Raw genomic sequence first — 12,729 nt, 5'->3', positions numbered from 1 at the left:
GTCCCGTTTATTGATTGTTGCTCTTAGAGCCTGTGTTGTTGGTGTTCTGATCAGGAAGTTCTCTCCTGTACCAATGAGTTCTAGGGTATTCCCCACTTTTTTTCTAGCTGATTTAATGTGTCTGGTTTTATGTTGAGGTCTTTGATCCACTTGGACTTCAGTTTTGTGCAGGGTGATAAGTATGGATCTATTTGCATTTTTCTACATGTAGATATCAAGTTAGACCAGCACCATGTATTCTGGTGCTATCTTTTTTCCATTGTATTTTTAAGATACTAACTAAAAAGATAGTTAAGATACTATCTTCTTTACATTGTATGGTTTTGGCATCTTTGTCACAATCAGGTGTCCATAAGTGTGTGGGTTTCTTTCTGGGTCTTCTGTTCGGTTCCATTGATCCACCATTCTGTTTCTATGCCAGTCCCATGCAGTTTTATTACTGTTGCTCTATAGTACAGCTTAAGATCAGGGATGGAGATACCTCCAGAAGGTCTTTTGTTGTAGAGGATTGTTTTAGCAATTCTGGGCTACTTGTTATTCCATATGAAGTTGAGAATTTTTCTTTCAAGGTCTGTAAAGAATTGCGTTGGTAAATTGATGGGAATTGCATTGAATCTGTAGATTGCTTTTGGTAAGATGGCCATTTTTACTATGTTTATCCTGCCAAGCCATGAGCATGGGAGATTATTCAGTGTTTTTATAATGGGATTTATTCCTAATGACAGTTTTTCCTAAAGGTCATCCCATAGCTTATAGCTTCTGTTTTTTGGGAGTACATCAGTGAAAGTGCTTCCTCCCAGATTCTTCTACCTAAACCACCACTGATTCAAGATAACCGCTCTTCTCCTGTTGTACAAAAAGATCATTTCCCCAAAGTTTATGTACTTCTTTCTTACAGTCATCATTATCAACAAAACTGAAGGTTTACAGGATTTAGGACCTAGTCAAATGGAATTTTGTCATGGCCAAACACTAGAAAGGAAAGGACACATTGTAGCAGCATGATTAAGACTAAATGGGTAGGAGAATGAAGCTGAAGCTTGGCAGATGGGAATAAAGGAGGTACTGCAAACATGTCAAGTGATCACTGTATTTCAACTCCAGCAGATAAATGACTGAAACATAATTTCATGTGTCCTTATAATAAGAAAGGAGACAAAAAAATGTGAAAATCAGTCACTTTTATTAGATATACACAAGAATTAAGTGTGAAAGAAAACCACCAAATAGCCTAGGAAGAAAGGTAATTAGAAGAAAAATGACTAAGATTGGCAGGTTCGTAGCAGGAGCCACTAGAGCAGTGACTGCTGCTAACATGTAGTAAGTGTGACAGTTCCAGAGAGCACATCTGAAGACAAGCTTGAGAGGTAAGTGTCTAGGATCCCAGTCATAAAGAGGTAGGCTTGCTATCCCAACAGTTTGTCTTCCTAGAAAAGTGTCCTTTAGGGTGTGACAAGAGAAGAAAAATAAAAGTGAAGGAAACTGAAAACTATACCATTGATAGCCACAGAAAACATTAAACACAGCCAAATCTAGGCTAGATTAAAATAAATCTTACACTAAAAAACTAATTATCTCTGTGACTATTACCCAATTCATCATGTTTCGATTTCTGGAAACATTCCAAAGCAAGCATAAAGCAAAACATATAATCTGAAGAGACAAAATGAGCAACAAACTAGACACAGCTATGCCTTAGATTTGGGAATTATAATTTATGGAATTTAAAATGACCGTGAAGAACATACTAACAGCTCTAAAGGAAAAAAAAAAGTATGCATCATGGATAGAAACATAGTTATATGAGTAGAAAAGGAGGCTTTGAGAAGGTTCCATTATATATTAAGAGTAAACACCATTGCTACAGACAAGAAGATGACTTTCACTAGATGGTGCCTAGTAGGAAGAGAATCAGTGTACTTCAAGATAGAGCAAGATAAATTTGCCAAACTAAGATGTGCATAAGTGAAATTCTTAGGGATAAAATAGAAGAACACTATTGTAAAGAATCAATGGAAAAATTTAAAAGAAGATGCAATAGAGAAAGTTGCACAGTAGAGTGAATTGTGATCGGGAATCATATATCGCAATACAAAACCAGACACAGAATCCAAAACAGTCAGAAAATTTACCAGAATTGAGTCATATATCAACATGCTAAACCATAGAAGATAATGTAGAAAAAGTCCTCATTATCCTGATAACTCTGGATTTAAGAATGATATTTAAGGTTACAACAAGAAGAAACATGATAGAGAAAAACAAACAAAATATAAGAGTCTTTGGGATGTTGTTAATATTTTTAAATTCCTATCTTTACAAAATATTATGAAGAGGATGATATGACAAGCCAACCAAAAAAGAAGATTCTTAACAGTGCATACATGATAAAGGACTGCTTTCCAAAATAGAAAAGATATGACATAAACATTTTTATTTATTAATAACACTTTATTAACTTTTTATTTCGTCTGCAGCTCCATTCCTCCTTCCCTCCGAATAACTCCCTCCTTTCCCCTTCTCCACACCTCTCAAAGCCCACTGATAGGGAAGGTCTTCCTTTACTTCCTTCTGATCAAGTCTATCAGGAGTGGCTGCATTGTCTTCCTCTGTGGCCTGGTAAGGCTGTTCCCCACTCAGAGGGAGGGGATCAAAGAGCAGGCCAATCAGTTCCTGTCAGAGACAGTTCCTGTCTGTTACTATGAAAAATGAACTGCCATGGCTGCATCTGTGTAGCGGTTCTAGACTATATCCAGGCATGGTCCTTGGCTGCAGTATCAGTCTCAGAAAAGATCCCTGTGCCCAGATTTTTTTGGTTCTCTTGCTCTCCTTGTGGAGCTCCTGTCCTCTCCAGGTCATACAATTTCCCACTTCTTTAATAAGATTCCCTGCACACTGCCCAAAGATTGGCCATAAGTCTCAGCATCTGTTTTGATACTCTGCAGGATAGAGCATTTCAGAGGCCAGCTGTGGCAGGCTCCTGACTGACATGTTCCCTGTTTTCTCCTTCTGATGTCCATCCTCTTTCCCTTTCTGAATGGGGATTGAGCACTTTAGCCATAGTCATCATCCTTCTTGATTAGTTTCTTTAGGTATACAGATTTTAATAGGTTTATCCTATATTATATGATTAATATCCACTTATAAGGGAGTATATACTATGTGTCTCTATATGTTTCTGGGATACCTCACTCAGGATGATCTTTTCTAGATCCCAGCATTTGCCTGAAAATTTCATGATTTCCTTCTTTTTAATTGCTGAGTAGTATTCATTTGTGTAAAAGTACCACAATTTCTGTATCCATTCCTCCGTTGATGGACATCTGGGTTGTTTCCAGGTTTTGGCACTTACGGATAAAGCTGCTACAAACAAGGTTGAGCAAATGTCCTTGTTGTGTACTTGAGCATCTTTTGAATATATGCCTAGGAGAGGTATGGGTGGATCTTGAGGAAGAGATTTTTTTTAGAAAAATTCTTTATTGATTACAATTTATTCACTTTGTATCCCTCTGTGGTTCTGTCCTTCCTCCCATCCCAATTCCTCCCTCCCTGCCTCCTTCCTTCCCTCCCTCCCTCCCTCCCTCCCCCCTCAAGTCCACTGATAAGGGAGGTCTTCTTTTCTTTCCTTTTGATCCTAGCCAATTATGTCTCATCAGGAGTGGCTGCATTGTCTTCTTCTGTGGCCTGGTAAGTCTGCTCCCACCTCAGGGAGAGGTGAATACAGAGCAGGCCAATAAGTTTATGTCCAAGATTGTCCCTGTTCCTATTACTATGGAACCCACTTGGACACTTAACTGCCATGGGCTACCTCTGTGGAGGGCTTTTATGTTATCTCCATGCATAGTCTTTGCTTGCAGTATCAGTCTCAGGAAAGAACCCTGTGCTCAGATTTGTTTGGTTCTGTTGCTCTCCTTTTGGAGTTCCTGTCCTCTCTAGATCTTAATGTTTCCCACTTCCTTCCTAAGATTCCCTGCACTCTGCCCAAAGGTTGACCATAAATCTCAGCATCTGTTTTGATAGTCTGTAGGTCAGAGTCTTTCAGAGGTCCTCTGTGTCAGGCTCCTGACTTGTCCCCTCTTTTCTTCTTCTTCGGATGTCCGTCTTCTTTGCCATTCTGGAAAGGGATTGAGTATTATAGCAAGAGTCCTCCCTCTTGATTAGTTTCTTTAGGTGTACAGATTTTTTTTTTTGAATTTTATTTTTTTTCTTATCAGTTACATTTTATTAACTATGTATCCCATTCGTGTCCTGATCCCTCATTCTCTCCCAGTCCCTCCCTCCCTCCCTCAGCTCCACTGTGCCCCTTTCCAAGTCCACTGATAGGGGGGACCTCCTCCCCATTCATCTGATCCTGTTTTATCAGGTATCTTCAGGACTGGCTGCAAAGCTCTCCTCTGTGGCCTAACAGGACTGCTCCTCCCTTGGGGGGTGGGGAGGCAGGTTACAGATTTTAGTAGGTTTATTCTATATTATATGTCTATATGAGTGAGTATATACTGTGTGTGTGTGTCTCTGCTTCTGGGATAGCTCACTCAGGATGATATTTTACAGTTCCCACCATTTACCTGCAAATTTCATTATTACCTTTTTTTATTGCTGAGTAATATTCCATTGTGTAGATGTACCATAATTTCTGTATTCATTCTTCCATTGTGGGATAAGTGGGTTGATTCCATGTTTCCATGGCTATTACAAATAAAGCTGCTACAAACATGGTTGAGCAAATGTCCTTGTTGTGTACTTGAGAATTTTTGGGTATATGGTTAGGAGTGGTAGGCTGGATCTTGAGGAAGCGCTATTCCTAGTTGTCTGAGAAAGCGCCAGAATGATTTTCAGAGTAATTGTACAAGTTAACATTCCCACCAGCAGTAGAGTAGGGTTCCCCTTTCTTTACAACCTCTCCAGCATGTGTTGTCAGTTGATTTTTTGATCTTGGCCATTCTGATGTGTGTAAGGTGAAAACTCAGGTTTGTTTTCATTTGCATTTCCCTGATGAGTAATGATGTTGAACATTTCTTTAAGTGTTTCTCTGTCATTCTGTATTCCTCTATTGAGAATTCTCTGTTTAGCTCTGTACCCCATTTTTAATTGGATTGCTTGATTTGTTGCTTTTTAACTTCTTTAGTTCTTTATATATTTTGCATATCAGCCCTCTGTCAGATATTGGTTGGTGAAGATCCTCTCCCAATCTGTAGGTTGTTGTTTTGTTGTGATGACTATGTCCTTTGATTTATAGAAACTTTTAAGTTTCATGAGGTCCCAGCTATTGATTGTTGCTCTTAGAGCCTGTGCTGTTGGTGTTCTGTTCAGAAAGTTGTCTCTTGTGCCAATGAGTTCAAGGCTTTTCCCCACTTTTTCTTTCAACAGGTTTAGTGCGTCTGGTTTTACATTGAGGTCTTTGATCCACTTGGACTTTAGTTTTGTGCAGGGTGATAAGTATGGATCTATTTGCATTTTTCTACATGTAGACATCCAATTACACCAGCACCATTGGTTGAAAATGCTGTCTCTTTTCATTTGTATGATTTTGGCATCTTTGAAAATACCAGGTGTCCATAAGTTTGTGGGTTTATTTTAGGGTCTTCTATTTGATTCCATTGATCTACCATTCTGTTTCTATGCCAGTACCATGCAGTTTTTAGTATTATTGCTCTATAGTACAGCTTGATGCATTCTAGTACAAGGATGGAGATCCCTCCAGAAGATCTTTTTTTGTAGGGGATTGTTTTAGCAATTCTGGTTTCTTGGTGTTCCATATGAAGTTGAGATTTCTTTCAAAGTCTGTAAAGAATTGTCTTGGTATTTTGATGGGAATTGCATTGAATCTGTAGATTGCTTTTGGTAAAATGGCCATTTTTACTATGTTAATCCTGCCAAGCCATGAGCATGGGAGAGCTTTCCATTTTCTGATATCTTCTAATTATTTCTTCAGAGACTGGATTTCTTTTTCATACAAGTCTTTGACTTTCTCGGTTAGGACACACCAAGGTATTTTATATCCTTTGTGGCTATTGTGAAGGGTGTTGTTTCCTTAATTTCCTTCTCAACCCTCTTGTCTTTTGTATATGGGAGGGCTACTGATTTTTTTTGAGTTAATTTTGTATCCAGCCACTTTGCTGAAGATACAATGAAAGAAATTGATGTATCTGTCAAAGAAAATGTTAAATCCAAACAATCCCTGACAAAGACAATCCAAGAAATCCAAGACTATATGAAAAAACAAAACCTAAGAATAATAGGAATAGAGGAAAAAGAAGATTCCCTCCTCCAAAGCCCAGAAAATATCTTCAACAAAATCATAGAAGAAAAATTTCTCAACTTAAAAGAGAGGCCTATAAGAATACAAGAGGCCTAGAGAACAACTAATAAATTAGACCAGAAAAAAAATTCTCCAGCCATATAATAATCAAAACAGTAAGTACACACAACAAAGAAAAATACTAAAAGTTACAAGGGAAAAAGGCCACGTAACATATAATGGCAAACCCATCAGAATCACACCTGACTTCTCAACAGACTATGAAAACTAGAAGGGCCTGGACATATATCATGCAGACACTAAGAGAACACAGATGTCAGCCCCGGCTAACACATCCAGCAAAACTCTCAGTCATCATAGATGGAGAAAGCAAGATATTCAATGACAAAAACAAATTTAAACAATACCTACGCACAAACCCAGCATTACAGAAGATACTAGAAGGAACAATACAACCCAGGAAAATTAACCACATTCAGGAAAACACAGGAAACAAATAAGCTCACTACAGCAAATCTAAAAATATCCAAGCACAGAAACACACTACCATGGCCAACAGCAAAATGAAAGCATCTAACAGCCACTGGTCATTAATCTCAGTTAACATCAATGGACTCAACTCTCTAATAAAAAGACTAACAGAATGGATATATAAACTATATCCAACAATCTGTTGCTTGCAAGAAACACATCTAAGTCACAAATATAGACATTACCTGAGAGCAAAGGACTAGAAGATGGTTTTCCAAGAAAGTGGACCCAAGAAGCAAACAGGAGTAGTCATTCTAATATCTAATAAAATAAATTTTCAACCAAAATTAATCAAGAGATGGGGAAGGTCATTTCATACTCATCAAAGGAAAATCCACCAAGAAGACACCACAATATCTATGCTCCAAATACAAGAGCACCCACATATGTAAAAGAAACATTAATAAAACTGAAACCACACATAGATTCCCACACATTAATATTGGGAGACTTCAACACCCCACTCTCAACAAAGGACAGGTCAGCAAAACAAATTAAACAAAGAAAAAATGACTCTAACAGAGGTCATGAGTCAAATGTACCTAACAGACATCTACAGAACCTTTCACTCCAACAAAAAAGAATTTACCTTATTCTCAGCACTTCATGGACATAAATTTAAGAAGAAAAAAGTAACACTTTAAACCTCAGCAAAAGTCATGAACTAAGAAAAGCACACATTTTGTCAAATGTTTTCACAATTAACCATAATCATATCTTACCACACCTCCCAAAAATTGTACTACTGTATGCTTTATACTTGAGCTGAAACTTTCATTTCCTGACATATTTCCAAGCATTCCTCAGTTTACACCTAATCATGGATTTGAAATGAGAGCAACTGCATATATTTTACAACCCTCTACTGCATGTGGGTTTCAGAAATCAGAGAAAAGTGCTGGAAGGGATCTCACTCAGCAAGGATATTGGCACACAAACATGAAATTCTGAGCCCACATCTCCATCCTCCATGTAAAAGCAAGCCCACTGATGGTTATGCATTGCTAACCATTGCATTTGGAGGAAGAAACTGGCAGATATCTGGAGCTCATGAGCCATTTAGACTTTCTGAGTAAATAAGTTCCAGGCAGAGTAAGAGACACATATTATGTACCTATGCATTAATGAAACTTTCCAAATTTATCAGAAAATCTTTTTTTTTTTTAAGCAGTTGCTGATTAATTCAGAGATTTACAAGTAGTCAATGTGCAATGTTAGGTCTCAAACCCAGGACAAATGGTAATTGAGGTTCTTATTAACATATCAAAGCACACTCTGGCCTATGTTCACTCTGGACTCTCCCAGATATCCCTGCCTCTGACTATACATTCCCTTTTATCTACAATAAAGTTCTCCTCCACTGTACCTAGGTGCAGTAATGTCCTTTCCTTTTCAGTTTTTTTTCTCATTCATCTGTTACTGAAACCATGGAATTGACATATATAAATTTTCTTCCAAGGAACTCAGCCTCTATGAACCAATCTGCTGATCTGACTTTCATAAGCTCAGCAATTAAAAACAAGGAAATCATGAAATTTGCAGGAAAATGGTGGGAACTAGGAAATATCATCCTGAGTGAAGTATCCCAGAAGCAGAAAGACATAGTATATACTCACTTATAAGTGGATATTAGACATATAATAAAGAATAAACATACTAAAACCTGTATACTTAAACAAGCTAAGCAAGAAGGAGGACGCTGGGTAAAATGCTGAATCATCATTCAGAAAGGCAAATGTGATAGACATCAGAAGAGGGAGAAAACAGGGAACAGGACAGGAGCCTACTACAGAGTGCCTCTGAAAGATTATACCCAGCAGGGTCTCAAAGCAGATGCTGAAACTCATAACCAAACTTTGGGCAGAGTGCAGGGAATCTTATGAAAGAACGGGGAGATAGAAAGACATGGAGGGGTCAAGAACACCACAAAGAGAGCAACAGAACTAAAAAAATTCTGGATACAGGAGTCTTTTCTGAGACTGATACACCAACCAAGGACCATTCAGGGTGATAACCTAGAACCCCTGCATAAATGTAGCCCATGGCAACTTAGTGTCCAAGTGGAGTATCCTAGTAAATGGAACAGGGACTATCTCTGACATGAACTCAGTGGTCTGCTCTTTGATCACCTCTCCCTGAGGGGAGCCAGCCTTACCAGGCCACAGAGGAAGACAATGCAGACATCCCTGATGAAATATGATAGGCTAGGATCAGATGGAAGGGAAGGAGGACCTCCCCTATCAGTGGACTGGAGGAGGGACACAGAGGAAGAGATGGAGGGAAGGAAGGATTGTGAGGGACTAGGCTACAGCTAGTATTCAAAGTGAATAAATTATAATAAATAAAAAATAAATAAATTAAAAAAATATGAATGTATCATTTGTTTCTGCTGGCTCCTGCTGTCTATCAAATGTGAGAGGGCACCTTCTCAGCTATTTTCCCTTCCTGATGCTCTAACCATCCTCTCCTTGTGTATGTCATAAGTGTTTCTCGAGCTCTTAGAACATTCAACACCTTCCCACAACACCTACCAGGTCTCTCTTCTTGCATCTCTCATCTCTGACCTGCTACAACCATCTGGTTAGCTCTCCTAAAGACCTTTTTCCCCTGTCTCCCACCTCTCTCTACTGAATAAGTGCCACCCTGAGCTGTCTGCTTTGTAAACTGTACTACAAAAGCCTCACAGATGTGCCAGGAAGCTCCTCTTGCTCTACTTGAGTTGAGTCACATGGGATGGAATGTTTTTCCTTTGTGATTTGGAACATTTTTTTCTCTTTGACAAGTTTCCCATTTCATTTTGGGATGCCTTAGATAGAAATTCTTGTCACAATGACACTTTTTCCACCTCAGCTCAGCTGGCTTTCTTGCAGTCCCCTAGGAACTGCAGTCCTGTCTCCCCTCCCACTTTGTTATCTGTAGACTCCAGGCTGCAGTCCTGCAGTTTCTCTTCTCATCTCCTTCTGGGAGCTTCTAGAAAATCCCCCCAAATGGACTTACATTTCTCATCCCTGTCTCTCTCTTCCTCAGACTACAGTCTAGCCTTAGTGCAGATGAGTGACCAAAAACTGGCACACTTGATTTTTTAATTCCTCTCATATGATAAACAACCTCTGCCGCTGCACAAACACATGATCTCAAACTCTTTTATGTCTAAACTTGATCTTTTCTACATTTCTTCTTACTACTTTAAAAAGTCTTTTATCTCTATGATTTTTCCATGTTATGCTTTCCAAAAAAATCCCTTAAGACTATGTTATAAACTCTATCTTAGGTTTTGTAAGTTCATTGGTTATGGTTTTCAAAAAAATCTATAAAATCTGTAACAAAAAAATTCTTTAAACTTGTAACAAAAGGCTTATAATTAAAAGTCTAATGTCTGTCTTGTTTGCCTTTCTGAGTGAGGATTGATCATCTTATTCCTCCTTGCTTAGCTTCTTTTTTTTTCTTTATTAATTACACTGTATTCATTTTGTATCCCCCCTGTGGTTCTCTCCCTCTTCCCCTCCAAACCTCTCAGTTCCTCCACCCTCTACATGCATGCCCCTCCCCAAGTCCACTGATAGGGGAGGACTTCTTTTCCTTCCTTCTGATCCTAGTCAATTAGGTCTCATCAGGAGTGGCTGCATTGTCTTCTTCTGTGGCCTGGTAATGCTGCTTCCCCTCAGGGGGAGGTAATTAAAGAGCAGGCCAATCAGTTCATGTCAGAGACAGTCCCTGTTCCTATTACAATGGAACCCACTTGGATACTGAACTGCCATGGGCTACATCTGTGCAGGGGTCTTAGGTTATCTCTATGCATAGTCCTTGGTTGGAATAGCAGTCTCAGGAAAGACCCCTGTGCTCAGATTTTTTGGTTCTGTTGTTCTCCTTTTGGAGTTCCTGTCCTCTCCAGATCTTACTATTTCCCACTTCTTTCCTAAGATTCCCTGCACTCTGCCCAAAGGTTGCCCATAAGTCTCAGCATCTACATTGATAGTCTGCAGGGCAGAGCTTTTCAGAGGTCCTCTGTGTCAGGCTCCTGACTTGTCCCCTCTTTTCTTCTTCTTCTGATATCTAGCCTCTTTGCCTTTCTGGATAGGAACTGAACATTTTAGCAAGAGTCCTCCCTCTTGATTAGTTTCTTTTGGTGCACAGATTTTAGTAGGTTTATCCTATATTATATGTCTATATGAGTGAGTATATACATGAGTATATATGCTGTTCCACTCTTTTTTAGAACATAGTGTATTTTAAATAATAACCACATGACTGGTAGCTTTCTTTACTATCATGAAAATGGGTACATGACATGTGGCTTCACCACCATTTAGTTAAGATGACTACATGCTATGAAGCTACAATTACAAACCTCTTTGAAGCTTTTTATTGATTCTTTGTGAGTTTCATATCATGTATCCCAGTCTCACTATCTACTCATTGCCTCATATCTGCCTCATTACAGCCCCCTCAATACAAAACACACACACAAACAACCACACACACACACACACACACACACACACACAAAGCATAGACAACATCTCATCATGGTGTCCCATAGTATGTCTCTGTGTCCAGACATCTTCACTTGCAAATGTTCATTGCAATGAGTCATTGCTCTAGTTTGAGATCTCTGGCTTCTATGGTACCATCAATGTTATATCCTCATCCAGATTCCTGCTGGTTATCTTGTTGCTGCCATGTGTCAGGGTGACCTTGTAACTTTGGGACAGCAGAACTGGCCCTTTCACATGCACTCACAGTTCAAAGTCGATACAGATTCTGGGGTGGGTCAATTCAGAGCCTTAGATCTGGGCCTGGGTGGTAGCTGAGCTGGTGAGCCCAACAGCTCTCCCTTATCTCCCCCACCAGTGTAAACTTCCCAACACTGCCCAATAGGCCATCCAATGCCTATCAGCAGAAGGCAGGGTCAGCTCTTCTGCTCTCATGCCCTGGAGGGTTAGCCCACCCACACCCATTCCTCCAGAGCCTGCTCCACTGTGTTGCCCAGATGTTGCAATACCTCCTCTCCTGAAAGTTACAGTGAGGGGGAAGGGCAAGCTTTTCTGCTCTCATAATACCAGGGTTAGCTCTCCAACTACTTCAGGTGGTGAGAGGTAGAAGGGGAAAGGATCACCCCACACTCAGCACTCACTCCACCTCATGCCAGATGAGGTACCAGGCCAGCTCTCCAGTGCTCTCTCCCTCAACCATGCTCAGCTGTGTTCCTTGACCCTGTGGGAAGATTTCCCAGCTTCTAGCAGAGGCAAAGGGCGGGGAGGGGAAGGCATATCACCACTGCAGCTATGCCACTCCATGGCAGGTGAATCCCAGGGTCAGCTCTTCCACATTAATGCCCTCATCCTTCCCACAGCCCTACACTCCTACAACCCCACCAATTCAGCTCCACTCTTCTGCCTAGGAAGTGACAGTGATGTCCCAATATCAGCATTATAGTAACAGAAAAGATTACATTTTCCTTTATCATTTATTATCAACAGAAAAGTGTTGGGATGTTGGGTCTCAAAACATATAACAAATGGCTAACTGAGGTGCCTATTTAACATACTTAAAAGGACCAGATCTGGCTTCCAGGTTAACCAAGCATCCCTCAGTCCCTACCTGTTACAGATTCTATGAGTTTAAAAAAAAAAAAAAGAGTACATGAAGTTGAGAGGAAAAGTATTAGGGAGGATATGGAAGCAGCTAAAGGGGAAGGAGAAGGGATTTGGTCAAAAGACATTACCTGCATGCAATGGATTCCTGAAATTAAGAGAAACAAGAATTAAAATGACAAGTGATAGATGAAGAATAAGAGTACTAACCTACGCTGAACATTACATTTGAAGTCTTATCTGAAGTAATATACATACACACGCTCATGAGGACACACTAATACACACACACACAGACAGTCACACACATACTCTATGGCACACACCTTTGTCATATATATATAT

Source organism: Psammomys obesus, unplaced genomic scaffold (assembly GCF_907164565.1).
Source record: "Psammomys obesus unplaced genomic scaffold, mPsaObe1.curated_primary_1811, whole genome shotgun sequence".
Taxonomy (NCBI): domain Eukaryota; kingdom Metazoa; phylum Chordata; class Mammalia; order Rodentia; family Muridae; genus Psammomys; species Psammomys obesus.
Note: the sequence above shows the minus strand (reverse complement) of the source record.